Here is a 24765-nt window from a genome sequence, read left to right as displayed (position 1 = left end):
AGCTCATGACTGGGATAAGCTATATGACTTTCATCAGCATCAGATGGAAGTTACACGTGACCAGTTCTACAGCTTCGTTTCTTATTGTGTTAGACACGATGTTCATCAGGAAAGCTTTTTAAACTCATCTCTCAGACTGTTGTAGAGGAATAATGTTGATTTTAATCTTGAGGTTTTATCAGTACTATCTTCTAAATATTTCCCATCCATATTTGCTTACATTTTCTTTAAGGCGTTATTTAGACCAGTTGAATTAGATAGTATTGCTGCTGAAATGTATATGATAACCACCAATACTGACATGAGAGGAAGAGTGAAAGAGATTATTACTCTGCTCTCTGACATGTACGGTAACATTGCTGGAAATGATGTTCTGCTACCAGCAAACAAATTATTTCCAAATACAAGGAGTACTAAACCGTTCCAACTGGAAGATGGACCTCCGTTTGAGATAGACTTGTGGAATTCACTTTGCACTAGAGTTGTCCAAGGAAACTATAAGGAAGAAGGCGACTTATGGCTAGAGGGTTTGAAGATGGCGCATATTTGGAACTCAAAATGTCACAAATGCACTCTTCAACTAATGTTTTTCAAGATTTTACTTTATGCTATGAATTATTAAATTTAAGTAATGTAGTTGTGTAAACTTCAATTGTTCTTATGTAACTCGAATTTAAATCTATGAATCTATGTGCGCCATCCTCTATAACCTTATTTTTATTACAAGATTCTTGATGTGTTGTGCATTCATAGCTTATAGTTTAGTTTTGGAGTTAATACATCTTTCACAAATGTGTCAAATTATGACAATGTTATTAATGTCTGCATTGTTTAAAATTATAGATTACAAAGGTTGATTTGGTTCTTCCTGAAAGCTGTCTTAAAATGGTTCTTAATTGATAGTTATCCTCAAAAGTAACTTTAGAAGGTGTTTTCACTTAAGAAGCTCTCTTAATTTAGGTTGTAAAAGGTGAAGAAATAAATTCAGATTTATAGTCATTTTCCATGGAATTAGACCTATGCCATACCCTCTGTCTAACACATTTTCAGATGAACCGAATATAAAAGTTTCATTTGGTTTAAATTTTTCCCAATAATGTTTTTTAGTCGCATGACTATTTTTATTCATTTCCGTGTCTTGCAGGTGAATGTGTTTGACTCATGAAGAGGTTCACTAACTACTTCTAATTAACTTGCCTCAATTGACATAGTGAAGCAGTATGGTGTTGGTAAGAAAGTTACTTCCGAGTACAAGGCTTGGTTAGAACTAAAACTGATGGTGCACATGCTAAAGTAACAGCACTACAGTGTTGTTATAACATGTTGCATGGATTTTGAAACCACAGATCTGAACTATGAGCCGCGACATCAGTTATAATGTAAGTTTGTTTTGAACATTGCCATTATTTTGCTTGAATTCATTACTTTGATATTTATATATAGTTGTCTGAATTTACATATTTTGTGATCACAATTTGCAATCACAGAAACAACTACATGTTCGAAATTTTGATAAATAAAGTTTGTGCTAAACTAATTATTTACTTCGTATTGAAGAAAGTTATTTAATTCTTGAAAAAGAAATTCAATAATAATTACTAATTTATAAACTATTAAAACAGGTTTTGTTTTATTTCTAATAAAAAAAACTAATTGATAAACTTTTAATAGTACAATAATAGATATTATTCTATTAAGCTGTTAATAGAAAAGTTTCAATGTAACTGTATATGTATCTGAATTTACCTTAGCTTTCATCATATGTAGTTAAATTTTACATAATATAATCTTCTACAATATATAATTTTACATTACCTATGAACAATGTATTTTAAAATTGTTTTGCTAATGGAATACTAAACGTTCAATTGATTAGATCATGTGTGAATAAAATACTATTATTTCTATAATTTTTTCAACATAATAATTATCTTTAGGACACATAAATATGATGACTATTGCGATCTAAACTTTTCCAATAAATTTAGTTATTTTAAATCCCACAATTTTTTGGAATAGACAAATCTCCTCAACTCTTCTATCTTTTTTTGTGTTGTAAAACTCTTCAACTATTTGGAGCAGACACATCTATTGAATTATTTTCTTTATATACTACCAACAATCATTTAATAATATCTGATATAATCAAATTAAACCCATAAACAGTTAACTTTTGTTTTATACATTTAGGTAGAATGGAACATCTTGAGCGTGTATGGCAATTTCCTCCTAATGGTTGGGTGAAGATCAATGTCCATAGTGAGTATATCCAGAATGCTCCCGAAGGCGATAATAGAAATGGTATTGGTGTTGTTATAAGAGATGCAGGAGGTCATCTTCTCAGACTTACTTATGGCACAATTCCAGGACTTACAAATTTGAATAGTGCATTATGGGCTATTTTATTAGGCATGCGCCGTGCATTCCAAGATTCTTACGAATGGGTTATCATTGAAACCGACAATATACAAGCATACCGAGAATGTAAATATTACAAAGAAGAAGAGATTACAACACATTTTAGACAGACATTTAGACTTATTCTTTCAAGGCTTAGTGATAAGAACATCCGTTATGAACTTAATTTGGTTCATCCTAATAGGAATGTAGTTGCACGTCATTTGGTATTACTTGGAAGACAGGAATCTCATGACCTTCAAACATTTGATAGACCTGTTGCAGATATACATAATTTTCTAAACATGGATTTAGGTATTGGGCCAGAGCAAGCAAGATTTCAGGACTTTGAAGTTAATGATCCTGAACCACCAATTGATGGTCGGGTCACTACAAGAAAAATGTTAATAGATATCACACATTAAACATCGGTCACTGATGCCACTGATATCTCAAGTATAATAGACATCACCCCGTATTTATTCGATGTCTTTCTACTTTTAAGACATCGTTTATTTAAAAATCGATGTCTTAAAGTGAGTTTTAAAAATTGAATGCGCGGCCTCCCCAATTCTTTTCCCCCCTTCAACAATATTTTCACTCCCTCCTCCAACAATTTTTGGTTTCCCCCTCTCAAATTAAAAAAAAAACTAAAAACTAAAAAAATAAAAACAAATCATGTCTTGTTCTCACTCTCTTTCACATCTCTCGCTCTCACATTTCTATCTCCCTCTCCCATCTCTCTCTCCCATCTCTCTCTCTCTCCCCCTTCTCTCTCTCATGAATTTGAATAGATCTATAGGTGGTGAAATGGCGCTGCTTTCATTGAATTCAAAAGATTCATCTTCACTTCCTTCTGGATCCATAGAATCCAATTACTGCCGCAAACAGAAATCTCTTGGTCTCTTATGCTCAAAGTAATCTCTCTCCCACCTCCCTTTATATACACAACATCCTTAATTTAATTCTATATGCATCTGTTTTTTAAAATTTTATTATAGTTTCTTGATGATGCTGTTGCCCGTCTAGGTATTCTTCCTGATACCCCCTTTCTTTATTTTATTTCTCGATTTAATTTTTATTAAATTAATTTAGAATAATTTTTTGATTTTTTACTTTAATTGGAGAGGTCTTGTGTGTTGAATTGTGTAATTCTTGTTTATATGTGAATTGTAATGAATATCGTGTTGATTTTTTTTGTAATTGGTTTAATTTTAGGTGTTGAGAAGCGAAGGTCTATGGTATTGTTAATGTTCTTGAAAGCATTGGTGTAAGATATATAGTTCCTCGCCTTTTATTCCATTTATATTATTTGGTTTAGGGGAATTTTCTGATTTTGATATTGATATGCAGCTGCTTACCAAGAAGACCAAAAATCGTTATTCATGGAAAGGGTTTGGAATCATTCCAAAAACTCTACAGCTGCTTAAGGTGTTTACTTTATCCAACTTGTGCTTTTATAAAGAACTTGATTATTGAACTTGGTCGAATATCCTTTGATTGTATACTTATATGTAATAACGCGGTTTGTATTTTAGGCGTATGCAGTCTCCAACCCAACCAAAGAGCAACTGGTTGATGTAGTTCAGAGGCATTTCATGATGATGGTAATTTATGCATTTTCTGTAATAATCTTTTTAAATTGCGAACTTGTTAACTGTCATTATATAAATAATATAAATATTGTCCCAAAACTCTCCTCATGTTTAAGAGTGTTGGGATTTAGACCAGTCATAAGATTGTTCCGGCAACTGATATATAGTGTATGCTTGATTTTTCTAACCAAATAATAACTTGTTAGTTACTGCTACTCTTAGTATATTAGTTTTTGGCTTTCTGCCTTTTAAAGTTCCAGTAATATACTACATGTATGTATTGACTTTAAACAATTTATATGTTGTTGGTGAAGCAATTGGACGAGTTGCAAGTCATACCGGGGGTTGTGCACTCTGCTAAGCGATTGAAGATGGTATGTAAATGACAACTAATATTGTCTCTTCCAGTAAAAAACTTGGGTTTGTTTAGAAGATTTGAATACATGAAGCTCCAAATATCTTGACGATAGTCCTAAAGAGATTTCAGGTAATTGTTGTCTAAGCAACAAGCGTTAAAATACTCATGTACTGATCCTTAAATCCCTTGTTCTACACGTTGAGTTTGAGGTTTAGCAATAAAGATCCAGATTTTTGTCCACCAAAAAAGCAGTTTGGTAGGTTTAGCGTGTAATATAAACAGCTTACTATTTAAGGTGTCCTTAGTGATACCCATTGGCAATTTATTTTTGGTAAGAGCAGTTCAACATTTTAGTTATTGTCTCTATCCATTGTTTAATCAACATGGTAGCCTAAATATATTGTTAAGCCATTAAGGCTAACATTCTATTTAAATTCCCTACTAACTGGTCTAGTTGCAGAGCTATTGCTTCTTTCTGTTTAAATTTGTTGAGTTTCTCTTTTCTTTAATAGTCTGTTCAGAATCATGATTTTGCTTTCTCAGGAAGGAAATTATGGAAAGATAAACAAGTGTATTACTTTCCCAGAGATGTTGGATTTGATTTCGTTTATGACTGTAGCAGATGATATTACATTACCTATAGATATGCTTAATGCATCTTTCTCCGGGCATTACATTACCTACTTAATATAAGGTCAATTTGTTTTCCAATACTGTGAATCTTTGACGCAACAGTTCTCCAGTATCAGAATCAGAAACTTGTTCAGCAGTTAGACGTGCAGAAGCATGAGTTACACAATCTGGAAGGCAGAATAAGAGAACTTAAGGACAAACAGTCCATATATGATGAGATATTAATCACAGTGAACCAACAATGGAATCAGGTTGCTTCATCTTTTGCACGTCTCATTATTCTGCTGTCACTATATAATTTATGTTATTATTATTTTAACTATTTTCCTTGCCCTTCTGATGTAGTTGGTTGATGATTTTATTTTTCTTGGCGCACGTGTTGGGGCTGGAAAAAGTACGATACAGATGTTGGATCGTGCATACCGTGTGAGAGGTTTTTAACGATATTAGTTTACTTTGCATAATACTGGTGATCCCCATAAATGCATTGATTAATTATATCTTATCTGTAATTTAGGTTCAGTTCCATCATGTCCTGCAGAGGAGATGTTTCTTTGTAGAATATTAGAATTGAGTTGTGGAAAGAGACAAAGCTGAAAGCATAAGGCAGGTTTTGCATGGGAAGCCATCCAGAGAAGGTCGGGAAATTTGCCTATTATTAAGTAATACTATATATAAACATCACTTATTATTATTATTCGCTAGATTATGGAACTCCTCTTGTTGCTTTCCGGCTATCTGCTCTATTACAATCTTAGATATTGTTGTTCTTCATAACCATTTAACATTGACAATATGCTCTATTACAATCTGGAGTATGCAGATACTATGGTGCAGTTGTCTAAGATTGACAATATGATGAAAGAGGAGGCTAATAATCTGTATGAGGTGATTGAAATTCTACATTTGAAGCATAAAGAATATGCTGAAGATATGCAAGGTAGTTGGTTCAGGATAGATGACACTGAGGTAATGAGTCTCTTCTGAATGGATCATAGATTCACAATATTGGAAAAAAAATTGACCTTATCCCTTGTTTATCATTCATGACTAACTGTTGCAATATTTTTTGATAAAAGTCGGTTATTTTCTATCTTTATACATATAAAGAACATTAATAGATTTTTAAAACATGTAATTTTTAGATTTTTTATTCACAAGTAGGTGGTTGTATCTTCTTCGTGAGTGTAAATTGGGTATAACAATGATAACATGTCAATAGACAAGTTTATAGGAATGTTTATTAGCTGATACGAAAAGAGTGAATATTGTGGGGATTCAAATCATGTTCCATTTTTTGAACTTGTAAGTTTGTGATTTTTTTCTTAATATAGTGTACTATACATGATTATAAAAGATCATAAGGTAATGTACTTCAGAACTATATTAGAGCTCACTATAGAACAATACATTAGAAGGGTTTACTTGATATTCAATAATCATAATACTAAAATCTCATGCTGCATAAAATTTCAGTGGTACTTTTTGTTTGGAAAGTAACTCTTAACTGTCACCCAACTCACGTCTTTTAAACTTACTACTTTTAGGAAAATTAGATTGTAGTGCTGTAAAGTTTATAAATTTCTGTTTCCTCTTACCTTTTTGTTATCGTGCAGGTTGAATCTCCCTTTCCACCTTCTGATAAGATAGGCATCAACTCAGTACAGAGGGAGGTTGAAGAAATTATTCTCGATATTTATGTTAGCAGGGATGACTTAGCAAACATATAACAATAGTTTGGTTTTGAACGATTCTGTAATAAAACTAGATACTTGATATTTATGTTGCTGAATATAAGTGTTTAGTTAGTTCATTGTTTCAATACTTTCAATGAATAAATACTAATGTCAAAAAAATAATTGTACATCACTTTTAATATATAAATATTGATGTCTCAAATGCAATTGTACATCAATTTAAGTAGGTACATTCAAAATATTAAGATGTTCTTTCCATCCATCACCAAACTTTTCAAATGCACTTATCATTTCTTCTGTGTTCTGTTTGAATTTGTTCTCATGACCATGTAGAGATGTGGACGTATCACCTAGGAATCTGTGTGAATCTACTGTATAAGAATGTGGAATTTCAGTACTACATTGTGATGACTTTCCACATTTTTTTCTTGATCCATTCTTCAGAGTACTTTCTATTTCGTTTTGAAAGATTGAAACAGAGTCCATTAAATTTGTAATATAAAGCAATATAAATCATAAAAATAGATAAACATTTGAATATTACTTAAATTGTTCCTCAAGGCCAATCGAAGGAGCAAACAATTCAGATTTCCTATTTTTCATTGTAGCATACATCTCTGAGTAGAAAATAATTGTTTCTTCCATGTCATTATTGAATTCTGCGCACGTTATAGCCAAATTTTGCAACTCTTGCTCCGCTACATTCTTTATGCCTGACCATCTCTTCCTCTTCTCACTTCTTGAAGTCATTTTGTAATCTATAATATACATCTAAATTTTAAAAACACCCAAAGGTATATATACATATGAGTATTGCTGGTAGTTTTTGGCAGTTCTTTTCTGATAAATTTAACAGTTACTATAATCTATAATGTTAGGTCACACACACTGTAGAGGGGGGGGTGAATACAGTGTATAATACAATCAAATCAAACTTTAATATATTAAGTAACAGAAAACAAACTTTATTGAAACAATAAACTCTGTTATAGTATGGAACTGTTACCTCTCAGTGATGAACAAATATCACGAGAGCTGCTAGGGTTACAATGAATAATCTTCTCAAATATGATAACACTTATAGTGTAAACCCTATGTCTGTGTTTATATACTACACAGTTACAAAATAATCGCTAATTGATATGGAATATAATTCTGCTTCCTAAAATATATCAATCAGATATCTTTTCTTCCAAGTATTCCATTCTTCACGGAACTCCTTCTTCATGCATATCTCTTCTTATGTTTATCTCGATCTTCTTTCCTTTAATCAGCTACTGTCCTTATCTGATCGTCCTTCAGCACTTAAGTTCTGATATCTAACTTCTGATGATTATCTCCTGATAATATAAGTACTGATATCCTTAAGTCCTGACTTCCAGTATAAGTACTGATCAACGGTTAAGTATTGATTTGTCCTGTTAAGAAAGATCTGTAATCTAAACATAAATCATATTAGCCATGACATTATCAAATATATCTAACAATCTCCCCCAACTTGTAAATTAGCATAATATACAAGTTTAACAGATATTTGATGATGTCAAAAATATTAAGTACAAATACATGAGAATTAGACTAGATAACTACAACTTACAGTCCTTAAAGCTTTACCAATATTCAACTTCTGATAACAACTTCAGTCTGTACAAATATCAGAATTTAAGCAGTTGTAGATCTTCGACTTGGCTTCATCATCTGATCTCTCTGATGTCAGGAGTTGTTCTGAGATAGTTCTTCAACAAACATTTCTCAGCATATCTGAGTTCATCAATCATTCTCCTTTTGGCATCTTTAAGCTCTGCAGTATCTTCACCAATTTGAAAGATTGCAGCTCTGAGATCATTGATCTTTGCTTTTCTTATATCCTGATCCATTCTGATCAAATAAGCTTTATCAGACTCAAGATTGAATTCAACAGCCCTGTACCCCAGAAAGGTAGTTATAATCTTAGCAGTGTTGGGCTTCATTTCAACTATATCACCATTGTGATCTCTGTACTTTGGAACGTATGTGCTGTCAGACTTAACAGAATAAAGCCTTTTCTGTCTTTGAATCTGTTCTTTCAAATAGTTTGCAGCAGTTCCTGTTATTCTGTCATCCACTTGAAGTAAGAAAAGTACATGCTCCAATTCTTCAAAATACTTCAATGGAATGGCATTTTATCTTATATGATAAACGCTACCATCTGTCATGAAGTACAACATGATGTATTCTTTCAAGTAGGTATGGTAAACCATCTGTACAGATTCCAGTTGATTCAATCTTTCAGGAGTAGCTCCAATATCTGGTTCACTCAAGGAAGTTGGATCATTGGTAGTGTTATGTATTCTTCTTTCATCAGCACTTCCCAATCCAGTTTTATCTCTTGCTTCCTTTCCAGTAACTACTCTTGCTTCAAAACCACTTGCAGTAGTCTTCAAAGGTTGAGTCTGTTTTGCTTTAGTGAATCCTGGTAGGAGTGTCTTTGCTATATCTTCTGATATCAAGTTAACTTGAGCTATGTCAGAGGTTACTTGCTTCTTCTGAATATCAGAACTTACAATTTCTTGACTCTGAACAACTTGAGCCATGTCAGAGGTTGTTTTAAAAACTTTTCTTGAAGTCAGAGCAAGATCATCTTTTTCATTAGTAATTTCTTCATCCTCAGGAGGCACATAAACCTTGATAGGTTCACCAATCTTTTCTTTACCCTTGGATCTTGGATCTATCTGCGGTTGTGATCTAGCCAATGTTGCTTCAGTATGTATCCTTTCTTTGATCACAATGCCTTTGAGTTTTGGAAGTGGCTTTTTACCAGAACCTTCAGATTTAGATGTGACTTTCTCTAATTTAAGCCTAGCTTCTTCTTTCATTAAACTCTCCAAGTCCATTCCTGGATTTTCCTGAAGAAATAACTGTCTTGACATTTCCTCATCAATATCTAAAAGTTCATCAGAACTTATCCTTTTACAAGTAGCAGAACTTATTCTTTTCCCAGTATCAGAACTTGTCCTGTGACTAGCTTGTCTTGATGTGAATCCTCTACCTTGACTATGACCTCTACCCATTCCAGGGTTTCCTTGATCATCTTTTTCATCATCCTTTCCTGTCAGTGTCTTGTCAGTCTTCTATTTGGACTTAATTACTTTCTCCCCCTTTTTGGCATCAGCAGGTAGTAGAAAAGAGATAAGCAATTCCACTGAGGATTGGATTTCAGTCAGTTGTGATTGCTGAGAAGCTTGATTTTTCAGAATATCATCAATCTGAGCTTGTTGATGATCTTGAGTCTTCTCAATATAAGCAATCCTGTCAATGGTAGGTTGGAAGAACTTTTTCTTATCAATTTTCCAAACTTGTTCCTGTTTGATAAAGTTTTCCTGAATCTTGTGTAGCTCTGCATGAGTAGTTGAGTGAAGACCTTGTAGATGTTTAGTACTCAATGCAGTGACTCTAAGGTGGGTTTTGAAATCATCAGAATTTAACATTTCATCAGCTCTAGTCGAGTGCTCAGCAAGATGCTTTTCAGTTGGAACACATGAAACTGAGTTCCATTCCTTAGTCCACTCCTGTCCTGCAGGAGTTTCACTCCAAGGTACTGGTGCTTCTCCGGTAACAAACTTCTTAATCAGTTCAGACTTTAGAATAGTATGTTGAGGAGCATGTCCTGAAGGACCTGCTGCATCAGCATCTGCAGTTGGAGCAGCATCACCAGTATCTCCAGCATTTGCAGCATCAGAACTTAAAGAATCAGTATCTTTTGATAAGACAATAGTGTGAGTAGCAATGGAGGTTTCACCATCCTCTAATTGCTGATCTGGTTCTAAATTCTGATCAACAGCCAAATCCTGATGCTCACCTAAAGTCTGATCATCAGCATCATGATGCAGAGAAGGTGTTGTTGATAACTCTGGAGTTTGAACAGCATCAGTAGCAGGTGTTGTAGAAGGATTAGTTGCTGTTGGAGCTTCTAAGAGAATTACTTCAGGCACAACCAAGTTTTGAACATCAATATCAGCACTTGTGCCTGGATGAACAGGAGATACAGAAGGTGTGTTAGCCTTTTCAGAAACAGCTTCCTTAGATGGGGTTGATGGAGAAGAAGTGACTGGAGCAAATTCCTTGTCTTGTGAGATCAGAGATTCCTGATCCCCTTTCTTAGCTGCTTCCTCTTCATCATCTGAAACTGGCCTTTTTGCCCTCTGTTTCTTGTATCTCGTTGTTGATTTGGATTCCTTGGGAGTGTCAGGAACTGTCATTCTTCTAAGCCTTTTGAGAAGCCTAGATCCCCCAATTCCAGAATCCTTCTGAGAAGTCTCTTTCTCAGCTTCACTTTCAACAGGTTCTGAAGAAGGAACCTGTTCCTCAGGATCAGATTCATCTCTCAAGACAAACTTCCTTTTCTTCTGAAGTGTTTTAGGAACATTCTTTTTCTTCTTAGATTTAGAAGAAGAAGGTTTCACAGTAGATGTTGAGGGATGAGGTTCTGATGGTTGAACATCAGGAAAAAGTGCAGTGTACTTAACAGGGTCATAGGTGATTAAGGCTTGTTTGACAGATAAAGGTATTAAGAGGGGTCTTAACACAACCTTCTTATTATCAGTAGATAATAAGTCAGTGAAAGCTCGTTTAGCAATTCTGAAGGATGTAATTAAATCACCAAAATATTGGGGCTGATTACAACAGAACTTATAAATAAGCTGACAGAATCTGGCAAAATATACAGTATTTCGATCTTCTGTCATCCTATCCCCAATAAAACCTAAGATAACACTTGCATAATCAAAATCAGTTTGATTTATAAGAGCATACCCGATTTGTTGGCTGAATATGGGAATTGCATCGAAATTTAAGCATTTATTGGCGAAAGCCTTGGTAATGCAGTCAAAGAAGAAACTCCATTCCCTCCTCATAAAAGATCTCTTCAACTTACCAAGTTTTGCCAATGTTCCCTCATAACCCAGACTGGTGAAGAACTGGTTCGTCGACCGTAGAATAAACACAGTTCTCAGGTAGCTGCAGTGCTTGTCGAACCATAGACAAAGTCACAACATACTCATTTTCCCCTGATGAAAAGATAATACTCGGGGACCCTTGAGCACCACCATCATCATATACTCCACTCCTCCAGAACTCCAGTACTTGAACTCCAGAGACCGATTCAGGCTCAGTTAAAGCGTACCCAATATCAGAATTAGTGAGAAAGTCCTGAATGAAATGAAGTTCAGAGGGTGCCTCTGACGTGTTGAGTATAGTAGAGAAGTTTTTAGGAACAAACTTTTCTCCATGGAAGATTATGTCCTTGGGTGCCATTAAAATTTGAGAGAAATACGGTTGCCTGTATTTTGTTTGATAAAATGTCTGTATGAAAAATTGTCAGTAGATGAGAAAGGATGAAAGTAAAGAGAGAGAGATAAAAGAGAAAAGTAAATAAAAGATTTGACAATCTTTTCTCTCTGTTACTTATACACAAAAAGTAATCGTTGGGACACCTGTCAGACATGCAGTAATAACGGATAGTTACTGGGCTCGAGAAAACAGTAATCATTACTTACCCACTTGCCTGTTTTCAAGGGAAAACCGTTCCACTTACCCAGATATTCCATTAATCAAGGTGAAACAGTTTTAATTTAAAATTGAAACCGTTCCCACTGATTTAATTAATTTTCACTGCAACATTAATATTCTGAAAAGAAATCAAGTTAAAGTGACCAAGATAAATTATATGAGTAAGTACTGATAAAGGAAAATCAGAACTTAAATTAAAACAAAATTTATATGGTCTTCAGAATATGAATAATTATCAGGATTTATCAATGCATTACAAGATAACTTAGAGACAAAATCTTGAAACAAAAATAAATTTCATTAATATATCAAGAGAATACATTCATGAAATTGAAATTACATCAGTACTTATACAAGATTTCCCTAAGCCACTAAACCTAACATCAACAGCCTTAGTCCTAGCTTAAGAAGCAGGGCAAGGCTGATGATGAAGAAGAACAGGAAGAAGACGAGATTAAATCATTTCTTCTTCCTACTCTCGACAAACAGAATGGCGAGTCGGATGATTCGCTCTTACTGGCGGAGAGCTTCCAGCCTTTCCTCCTCCAATTGCTCCAGATGGCGATGGTAGTCCATATAGAAGAACATGAGGTGGGTCAGTACCTCCTGTGGGACAGAGTCCCATATCTCCTCAGGAATGGCCGTGGCGTGCCATTCCTGCTGCCAGTCGGCACAACTTAGCTCCATATTGAAGTTTTGGTAGTTCAAAAACATGTTGTATCTGACCATTGTGTTTTTGAAAGAAAAAGTATGAAGGTAAGTTTGTGAGAAAGAATTTGATGGGAAGGCTGATGTGAAGTGGCTGCTTATATAGGCAAGAGAATGTCAGGAGACGTAAAAGTATTTAATGTTGACAGGTAGAATTAATTCTACCTCGTCTCCCCAGACTTAGAAAAAGAATAACATTCATTGGAAGGAGAAAACATGGTTTAATGCGCACAAGTAACAAGTAAAAGTAGACTGTTCAAGTACGGATACCATTAACCCTAACCATAGTGACTATTAATCTTCCACTTCAACATATTCTAGTTTGAACCGAGACTGTTATCAAATTTAATCTACAGATAAGTCAAGTAAAGAATTAGACTGTAATATCAGAACTTAGACTTATATCAGAACTTAACAGTCATCAGAACATAATTTCTTAACTCAAAAAAGGAATGTCTATCTGAGTAAATCCACATACAAGTTCTGAGTTATACTCTTCAGAACTTAATCGTCAGAATATGCAACCAGAACTTGTCCTCAGAGTTAGTGCAAAATGACACAATGACTGTTTATCTAAACCAACATAGACCACCACAGTAATTTTCATCATTTAGATGGAGTGATTAGTGTGTGCATTAAGCTGAATTTCAGACAAGGAGTAAAGCCTGATTCACTTCAGTACATCTTAGAAATAAGGCATAACTAAAATTTTGCTAAAGAGCTGTCATTATCCTGAAACCTACTGATGAATGAGTTCATGCTTGAGTCCACCTCAACTGTTTTGTGCTAATTTTTATGCATCTTTTTAAATTCTATTTTACAATGGCTTCTCAGTGTAAGTGAGTCACGACTGCTTATCAGAATTTATGCTATTATCAGAGTATTTCTCCAGTAATCATAGAGTGTGAAAAGTCACCAAGAAAATATTTTGCTTTTCTAATGCATATTTACTTAATACCAGCAATGCACTTGGGTCGTCCCTTCCACATGTTTACTCTAGATCTCAAAGGAGTACCTGATTTTATTCTTTGATCTTTTTGCTTTTTCTTGTGATAATTGAGGTTTATCAGCACTTAGTACATTCAGCAGATTTACTAGCATCAGAACTTAACAGATGAGTAGCATTATTTTAATTTGTGACTTAGTAATAAGATAAACAAAGTAAACTCAACTAAGCTCAATTATCAGAATTTGCTTGTGTCATAAGATTTCCACAGAAATAATTACTTCTTACATGGGATCATTTGTTTATTGAAGACTACTAGGTCAGTATCTAGCACAGTTATCCTCATTGGATTGAATAGTTACTTAAACAGACATATCACTTATCAGAGTTTAGAAACATATATCAGACAACAATCAGTACTTGAACGCATATTTCAATTAATCAAAGAATACACAAAGAGATTACATTCTGTAAATACTGATCATAAAGTCTAATGAAACAGAACAAAACTAGACAGATTTATAAAAAGAACCTGAAACCATTCCAAGTTCATTTACCAATCTTGTAAAAGTGGCTTCACACAGTGGTTTTGTGAATATATCTGCTAGTTGTTGATCTGTTGGAACAAAGTGCAATTCCACTGTACCTTCATCCACATGTTCCCTTATGAAGTGGTACCTGATGCTGATGTGCTTTGTCATAGAGTGTTGAACTGGATTACCTGTCATAGCAATAGCACTTTGATTATCACAGTAAATAGGGATTTTGAAATATGTTAACCCATAATCCAGTAACTGATTCTTCATCCAAAGAATATGTGCACAACAGCTTCCTGCAGCAATATACTCTGCTTCTGCAGTTGATGTGGAAATTGACTTTTGTTTCTTGCTGAACCAAAAAACCAATCTGCCTCCAAGAAATTGGCAGCTTCCACTTGTGTTTTTCCTGTCAATTTTGCAACCTGCAAAATCTGCATCTGAGTAACCTATTAGTTTAAAATCTTATTCTCTAGGATACCACAATCCCAGATCAGTTGTTCCTTTAAGATACTTAAAAATTCTTTTCACAGCTGTTAAGTGAGGTTCTCTTGGATCTGCTTGAAATCTTGCACAAAGACATGTAGCATACATGATATCAGGTCTACTAGCAGTTAGATAGAGTAGAGAGCCAATCATACCTCTGTAATCAGTAATATCTACTGATTTACCAGTATCCTTATCCAGTTTTGTTGTAGTGGCCATGGGAGTGGATGCACTTGAACAATCTTGCATTCCAAATTTCTTCAGCAAGTTTCAGGTGTACTTAGTTTGACAAATAAAAGTGCCTTCTTCATTCTGCTTGACTTGAAGGCCCATAAAATAGCTAAGTTCCCCCATCATACTCATCTGATATTTTGACTGTATTAGTTTGGCAAACTTCTTGCAAAGTCTGTCATTTGTAGACCCAAAAATGATATCATCAACATAAATCTGGACCAGAAGTAAGTCCTTTCCATGGTTGAGGTAGAACAGTGTTTTGTATATTGTTCCTCTGTTGAATCCACTTTCCAGAAAAAACTGAGCTAAAGTCTCATACCATGCCCTAGGAGCTTGCTTAAGTCCATAAAGTGCTTTATCAAGCCTGTAGACATAATCTGGATGTTTGGAATCTACAAAGCCTGGAGGTTGTTCAACATATACCTCCTCCTCCAATTCTCCATTGAGAAAAGCACTTTTCACATCCATTTGAAATACAGTAAACTTTTTGTGAGCAGCATAAGCCAAAAATATCCTTATGGCTTCTAACCTAGCAACTGGTGCAAATGTTTCATCATAATCAATTCCCTCCTATTGAGAATATCCTTTTGCAACCAGCCTTGCCTTATTCCTTGTAATTATGCCATCACTGTTAGTTTTGTTTCTGAATACCCACTTTGTACCAACAACAGATCTATTCTTTGGTCTTGGCACTAGGGTCCAGACTTTGTTTCTTTCAAATTCATTCAACTCTTCCTGCATTGCTTGCACCCAATCAGCATCTTGAAGAGCTTCTTCCACTTTCTTTGGCTCAGTCTGAGAGAGAAAAGAATTGTAAAGACATTCATTTGAAGTACCTGTTCTAGTTCTGACACCTGCATCAGGATTTCCAATTATCAAATCAGGTGTATGTGATTTTGTCCACTTCCTTACAGATGGAAGGTTTTCTCTATAACTGGATGATCCCCCATGATCCATGTTGTCTTCATTTTCATTTTCTGATGCTCCCCCTGAAACTATGCTCTCTGAGTTGGATTCTTCAGAATTTAGATTTTCAGCACTATCAGAATTTGGCTTATCAGAACTTGACGAGTCAGAACTTGAAGAGCCAGATGTATGTTCTGATGTTTCTTGAGATGTGGTAGGGTCTTGAGTATGCTCCCCCTGCATAGGTGCATCTTTCTTTGACGTAGTCACCACAGTTTCAATAACATCAGAGTCTAATCCATCAGAGTTTACAGTATCAGGTCTTAGACTGTCAGGATTTTCAGTATCAGAATTTGAGTCTTCATTTTCAAATCTCAGCTGATCATGGTCAATGAAATCTTCAAAACCAGTAATCTTCTTGTTATCAAAAGAGACATTGATAGATTCCATGAGCACTTTTGTTCTCAAATTATAGACTCTGAAGGCTTTTGTGGAAAGTGGATATCCAATAAAGATTCCTTCATCAGCTTTTAGATCAAACTTGGATAGCTGTTCAGGATGAGTCTTGAGAATAAAACACTTGCATCCAAATACATGAAAGTATTTCAGATTTGGCTTCTTTTTCTTCACCATCTCATATGGTGTTTTTCCATGCTTGTTAATGAGTGGTGCATTTTGAGTAAAACAAGCAGTCTGCATAGCTTCAGCCCAGAAATAGGTTGGAAGCTTTGCTTCTTCAAGCATTGTACATATAGCTTCAATGAGAGTTCTATTCTTCCTTTCAACAACTCCATTTTGCTGTGGAGTTTCAGGAGCAGAAAATTCCTGCTTTATTCCATGGTTTTTGCAGAACTCTTCCATTATCAAATTCTTGAACTCAGTGCCATTATCACTCCTTAAAATTTTCACAGAATCTTTGACCAATTTATCCAGATGTTTGACATGATCAATCAAGATAGATGCAGTTTCACTTTTATGTGCAAAAAAATACGCTCATGTGTATCCGGTGAACTCATCCACTATGACCAACGCATACTTCTTCTTTGCAATAGACATGACATTCACTGGACCAAATAGATCAACATATAGTAGATGATAAGGATCAAGAATTGATGATTCAGTCTTGCTCTTAAAAGAAGATTTTCTTTATTTGGCTTTCTGACAGGAATCACAAAGGCCATCAGGAGCAAATACTGACTTTGGCAGTCCTCTCACAAGATTTTTCTTGACCAGTTCATTTATATTGTTGAAATTTAAATGAGAGGGTTTCTTGTGCCAATTCCAGCTTTCTTCAATTGATGCTCTACTCATCAGACAGATTGCAGAACCATCAGTACTTGTTGAAAGCTTAGCTTCATAAATGTTACCACGCCTGTATCCTTTCAGAACAACTTTGCCTTTAGATTTACTCACAATTTCACAGTGTTCTTCAAAGAAATCAACATGATAACCTCTGTCACAGATTTGACTTACTCAGCAGATTGTGTTTAAGTCCTGAGACCAGAGCTACTTCTTTAATTATGACATTTCCAAGATTGATATTGCCATATCCCAATGTTTTTCCAATGTTGTCATCTCCATAAGAAACACTTGGGCCAGCTTTCTCCACAAAGTCTGATAGCAGGGCCTTATTTCCAGTCATATGTCCTGAACATCCACTGTCCAAAACTAGAATATTTTTCTTGTTGCCCTGCAATCACAAAGACCACTAATTATTAGTTTTAAGGACCCAGACTTGCTTGGATCCTTTGGCCTTATTAAGTTTGTTAACATTTACAGCGGATTTAGCATCAGAGTTTATGTTAACATTTTTCTTATCAGAACTTACACTATCAGACTTTGAATCAGAATTTACACTAGAAGGAACAATGGAAACTTTCTTCAAAGAAGGTTTTATTTGATAATAATCATAGTACAAACTATGATATTCCTTACAAGTATAAATGGAATGCCATAAACTACCACAATGAAAACAAGGATTTTGTGGTTTATATCTAACAGACTGACTCTTAACTCCTGATTTTGAAGGTAAGGAGTTAATATTCTTATTCTTCCTGCAAAAAGAAGCCAGATGGTTAGAACTTCCACAGTTATGACATGTTTTCCTAGGAGCATCAGGAACAGGTTTATAATCATTGCTTTTATTCATACCTTCCTTTCCATTCCTATTTTTCCTAGGTGATTTTACCTTGTTTGCATTCTTAACATCTTTCAGCTTATGCTTAAGCTGCTTCTTTGTCATTAAGCCTATGTTCACTTCAGCTGTCTTTTCCTGTATTAGTTTGTCAGAAGTTAATTCCTCTTTAACTTCTGATTTCTCATTTTTAGACTTTACAGTTACAAACTTAACAGGTTTTAACTTTGGCTTTTGCTTAACAACAGGCTTAATTTCTTCAGTTCCTTTATCATTCTTATCTTCTCCATAACCTAAGCCCTCTTTCCAGTTTCCACTACTTAGCAAATTTTGAGTTGTTTTTCCAGAGTTAGTCCAAGTCCTGATAATCTCTCTTTCCTTTTCTAACTCAGTTTTTAGAGATTCATTCATTTTTAGCACTTCATCCCTAACATAAAAAGCATCATCTCTATCCTTCTGAGTTTGATGGAACATGACTAACTCTTTTTCTAAGAAATCATTTCTTTTCTTAAAAGCAAGATTTTCAGAAGTTAATCTTTCACATGTTAAAGTTTGATCTCTATAACTAACAAACATGGTTTTAAGATATCTTCTCAACTCATTAATATCATCAGTATGAAAAGCATAAGTAGTCTGAGGTACCTTTGTTTCAGCAGCTTCAGAACTGATCTCAGCACTTTCTTTATCAGCATTTGCCATCAATGCATAGTTCTCCTCACTTTCAGAGTCTGAGGTGTCTGTCCGGCTTTTCTGCTTTGTGACAAGAGCCTTGCCTTTGTCACCCTTTGCCTTCTTGCAATTAGGAGATATGTGGCCTTTCTCACCACAGTTATAGCATTTAACATTGGTATAATCTCCTCTGTCAGACTTTCCTCCTCTGCCTTCAGATCTTCTGAAATTCTTCTTATCAGAACTTATGCCTTTCCTGGAAAACTTCTTTCCCTTCCTGAACTTCCTGTATGTAATCTTTGTGATTCCTTTCACCATAAGAGCACACAGCTTCATCATCTCCTCATCAGCATCAGTCTCAGGCAAGCTTTCAGAATCTGAGTCATCATCACTTTCAGAACTTGATGACTCAGTATCAGACTTTATAACAAGAGCTTTACCCTTGTCTTTCCTTGAGGAAGCTGATTTGGGGGATTCTTCTTCAGCCTTAAGAGCAACTGTCCTTGAATTTCCTCCTTTCCTCTTGCTTCTTTGTTCCATCTCAAGTTTATGAGTCTTGAGCATTCCATAGATTTCATCAAGAGTTGTTTCATCAAGATTGTAGTTGTCTCTTATTGTTGTTGCCTTCAAATCCCAGCATTCAGGAAGAGCTAACAGGAATTTAAGGTTTGAATCTTCAAGATCATACTCTTTATCAACCAATGACAAATCATTCAAAAGTTTGACAAATCTATCATATAAATCATTCAATGACTCATTAGTCTTTGAGTCAAAGTGTTCATACTCTTGAGTGAGTATTGTCTTCCTGTTCTTCTTAATTATGTCAGTTCCCTAACACCTTGTTTCCAGAGCATCCCATATTTCCTTAGCAGTCTTGCAGTTGATTACCCTATTTGACATTACATTATCAATGGCACTATGCAGTAAGTGTCATACCTTAGCATCCTTAGCAATTGATGCTATATCTTCAGCAGTATAATCACTCCTTTCCTTTGGTACAGTCTTTGCTGCTTCACCTGCAACTGCAACAGCAAGTTTGGTTGGTTTGTGAGGCCCTTCCTTGATTCTATCAAGGTATTCTGGATTTGTTGCTTCCAGGAACATGGTCATCCTTACCTTCCATATGGGATATTCAGATGGTCTCAGTATGGGAACTCTGATGGTCTCATACCGACTCTAAATTTGTGTCTTTGGTGGTTCCTCAGTTTTGGTAGGCTTAGTTGGAGTTTCTGTGTCAAACATGATTGTGTTTGGATCTTTAATTGTATGTGTGTTAACAGATTAGCTCTGATACCACTTGTTAGGTCACACACACTGTAGAGGGGGGTGAATACAGTGTATAATACAATCAAATCGAACTTTAATATATTAAGTAACAGAAAACAAACTTTATTGAAACAATAAACTCTGTTACAGTATGGAACTGTTACCTCTCAGTGATGAACAAATATCACGAGAGCTGCTAGGGTTACAATGAATAATCTTCTCAAATATGATAACACTTATAGTGTAAACCCTATGTCTGTGTTTATATACTACACAGTTACAAGATAATCGCTAATTGATATGGAATATAATTCTGCTTCCTAAAATATATCAATCAGATATCTTTTCTTCCAAGTATTCCATTCTTCACGGAACTCCTTCTTCATGCATATCTCTTCTTATGTTTATCTCGATCTTCTTTCCTTTAATCAGCTACTGTCCTTATCTGATCGTCCTTCAGCACTTAAGTTCTGATATCTAACTTCTGATGATTATCTCCTGATAATATAAGTACTGATATCCTTAAGTCCTGACTTCCAGTATAAGTACTGATCAACGGTTAAGTACTGATTTGTCCTGTTAAGAAAGATCTGTAATCTAAACATATATCATATTAGCCATGACATTATCAAATATATCTAACATATAATAACCGAATGGTAGTTAACAATTTAATTTTTTTTCCTGTTTTCAACTTTCATGTTACTCTTAATTTGTGATGTGTCCTTAAGGAATATGCTGATTAGGTCCTCATTATGAGAAGATACTTTTAAAAAGGTTTACAAAAAAAACATTTTACATGTGTTGGTGCATATTTTGCATATTCACATACTCATTCTTTTCCTCATGTTTGGAGATCTTCACTTCTACTGCAAGAGGATATGAATCAGGATCATTACATTATTTTGGATTACTTATGCATCAGCTGATGGATGTAACATTCTGATATCCCTGAAGTATATCCGTACTTAAGTTCTGATATAAGTTCTGACACCTCAAGTTCTAATAACTTCCTGCCTTCAGTAAGTTCTTATTTCCAGTTAAGTTCTGATTTGTGATGTCATGTCTAATCTGATTTGTTTAGTTTTAGAACTTATTATCAGAATATCAGAACTTAACTGGAAATCAGAACTTACTGAAGACAGGAAGTTATTAGAACTTAAGGCGTCAAAACTTATATCAGAACTTAAGTGCGGATACACTTCAGGGATAAAAAGTGACTGATTTACAGGAGAGGATCTGGATTAAACAAAAAAAGATATGCTTGGATAGTTGGACAGCTAAAGTACTTATATCCATTAAACAAAAGAAGATGTTATCTTTCTTACTCATGCATCAGCCTATAAATGCGGCTAAGTGTATGCATCAGAGTTTCTCAGCAGTAGGAATGTAATTAGCATGTGAATATGCATCCTATTTTATGCATCCTACAATTTTTGACAATTATCTATTATGGTTGGATCTATTATATCTTGAAAATTATATTTAAATACTATCTGCTTTAATCTTTACATACATTTGGTGATTTTCTTAAATTGGAGTGTGTTCACATATAAGTGCATCCTATTAAATTAGAAACATAAAAACAAAGCAATTGATTGCATCCACTTAAAACATGAACAATTTTCATACATTATGCTGTAAATATTTAAATGCAAAGTTATAGAAGTCTTGCATTCAATTACCGCAATAATCCAACACAAGATTTAAAAAAATTGTTTATACAAATCCGGAGAAACAGGTCTATGGATATCAGAATCCAATAAAATGCCATTTTAACAGTAAATAAATTCCAAATCCAAATTTCAATCATTCAACATTGTTGACAGTCTTTAATTACGGGGATTAACTTCAATATCAAAGGTAGGAATTTTTTCATCTTGGCGCAATGTGAATCGTAATTCATCATCACACTTGAGCTCCCTCTCCCTAATAAATTTACTCCACCCACCAGAAAACCTGGCTCTGCGATCATTCAAGACAATTTTTATGTCCAAGGTTGATTGTCCAGTTCTGAATTTGACATATTCGCCACTCTTCCAATCTCGAGTATGGAACTTTATGTTTGTAGGTAGGTGTTGTATAAGGAGTATATAATTAACAAAGGACTTTTAACATGTACACAGTCATTATCAAGCAATTTTTTTAAAATTTATGTACAGTTTTTGTTTAAAACAATAATAGAAATGAATTATTAACTGCTGCTTACCACTCCGTGGCATCTGTTGTTAATGTTGCTCCCAAAAATCTTCTTCGAGAACTGATATATATCTTCTTCCTGCATTTGCGCTTCGGTCTGGTTACTGATCATATTAACATCTTCTCCTACATTAACAGTCCCAGGAACTTTTGCAACATCTTCACTGATTGCAACATCTTCCTCTGGTAGCATTTTGACTTCATTAACTTCAGTGTTATTCACTGGTGACATTTAAAACACAATGTGAGTCTAATGTATAAACCTACTACCTCTGCCAAAAAAAAGGATACAAGATGTTAGTTAAATTTTGTTTACCACTGTGATGATATTTATTTGGACACCAATCCTCGAAAAGAAAGCAACTGTGCAAGCATCTTTCACAACTTTTAGTTTTTCCGCTGCGACCTTGCATCTCCATTCCATCCATCTGAAAAATGCATCCGTAAAACCCACCTTCGGCATCAAAACAAAAATGCAGACTATCACATTCCATCAATCCAAAGTATGTTATCAAATTTTTTAAATCATATATGAATCTCAACTTCTTATTATATTTTATTTTGCATCTCAACCCATTTATTACAATGCTTTCAATTTCATAAAGAGCACGTTCCGTCTCTTGGCCTAATAGCGTAGGCAAAACCTATTTGAGCAATCAAACAAATCTGTAATCATTAATTCTGATAATCATATTTCAAAATTTTCTTAAATAAATTACACTAAACTTACGACATGTTCGTGCTTGATTGCTCCACTGTCCATAATTTTAAAAAATGATCTTCTTTCTATTTTCTCTCATAAATTACAATTCCAAGTAATTGTGTCAGTTTACCAATTTTTTTTATCAAAATGACTCTGATCATATGCAGTCACTCATTAATAGGCAAATAAATTAGAAAATACCTGATTCCTTCTCAGATTGTATAAGTTGTTGTTTAAACACACAAATGTAGACAATATTGGAAGATGTTTCCCTCAAATTGAAGGCAATAACATCTCCAGCAAAAAGGTCTGTATCCCAAATAAATGCTTCCCAACCACTTATAAAGTGACACGTATCACCATTCCATTGCAGCTGAATATCCAATTCTTTGACCCCAAAAGTTAACTGAATAGTCTTCATACCTTTCCATTTTTTACATAGCTCATCCAATACAGCCTGCATTTTAGAGGAAAGTTTAGACTTAATTGTTTATAATACGGAGCACAAACAAAGAGAGATTACATATAGCCTTATATGTTTGGAAATTTGAGATTGTATACTCACCGATTTTCACAAAAATATTTCAGTGCCAATTCCTCTGACCTCATTCAAGTATTCCTCAGGATTGCTTCTTACAACATTATGAGTGAATAGTCCTAAATATTTTTCAGTTTCTAAGTGGTCTGTACTATGAATAATTTCATGAAGTCTTGGATCATCTGAGTGCTCATTCATGAAATAATCAAAGGGGTCAATTGTTAGAGTAAAGCTTGCACTCGCCAAATTATTGTAACAGTGAACAGTCAAGTTTCCATATCCATAATACCCAAATATCATAACAAAGTACATTTTCAATCCATGAAACCTAAGAAATTCAACCATACCACATATTTTCTTCCTACGCCTATCGTACACTGCATTCCACAATACAGTCTTACACCTTAAGTGCAAAAAATGGTCAAGTTTGCAGCCAAATTTCTGAATGAAAGTATTTGGAAGTCTCTAACAAGATATAGCAAAATCTGTTAGATGGTTAAAATTACTCATGGATGGAATTTATCTAATTCAACTAATAATAGAAACACTTATAAATGTCCCTTCTTCATCGGTCTCCACATTTTCAGAAATAAAGGTCGCCAATGGTTTCTGACCTTGACCTGAAAGTAATGTACGACCCAACCTTCATTATCACTAAATATGATTACTGTTACTAAAAATATTATAATTGATTTCTTCTTACCCATGTCCCATTCAATACCACAGGAAAGGAATTTTCCCTTTATTTTCTACAAATCAGGGTAATATATCTTTAGTAGTAATTGATAATTGTGTGTAGCTAACATAACACATTAACCTAATACCACTCAATACCTAACTTCAAACAAATATTAGCCAAATAAGATTTGCGAGAAACATTAAATCATATTTTTTCCAATCATAGAGGTTGAAACCCTATGTAATCTGGTTTCATCAATAATCCTTACGATGTCTTAACAAATTACTCAGGATATATTATAGATCTTAAAATTAAGGCTGGGAAAGATCATGAAGTTATCATCTAAACATAGATCAGGTACATACTTGAACAATCCTAAAATAAGTTAAAATGATACATTCTACATAACTCAACTATCACAAATTAATCATATAAATATTTGTTAGCTTCTTCGACATGCATGTTACAGAGCACTTAGAGAATTTAAAGTACTTTTCAATAACAAGCAGAGTTGTGTCAATTACAAACTTGCCA

General features: G+C 34.4%; 1 long non-coding RNA gene across 1 annotated transcript; it reads left to right on the top strand.

The window, feature by feature from the left end:
* The first annotated feature begins 3526 nt into the window (after positions 1-3526).
* LOC141719477 (uncharacterized) lies at positions 3527-4365 on the top strand. Its single transcript, XR_012574114.1, has 4 exons — positions 3527-3667; positions 3751-3828; positions 3936-4004; positions 4307-4365. It is a non-coding gene; the product is annotated as an uncharacterized LOC141719477 (long non-coding RNA).
* Positions 4366-24765: the final 20400 nt, after the last annotated feature.

The sequence above is a fragment of the Apium graveolens genome, chromosome 1 (genome assembly GCF_009905375.1).
Source record: "Apium graveolens cultivar Ventura chromosome 1, ASM990537v1, whole genome shotgun sequence".
NCBI lineage: Eukaryota > Viridiplantae > Streptophyta > Magnoliopsida > Apiales > Apiaceae > Apium > Apium graveolens.
The sequence above is the reverse complement of the archived record's forward strand: the minus strand, read 5'-3'. Positions and strand labels throughout refer to the sequence as shown.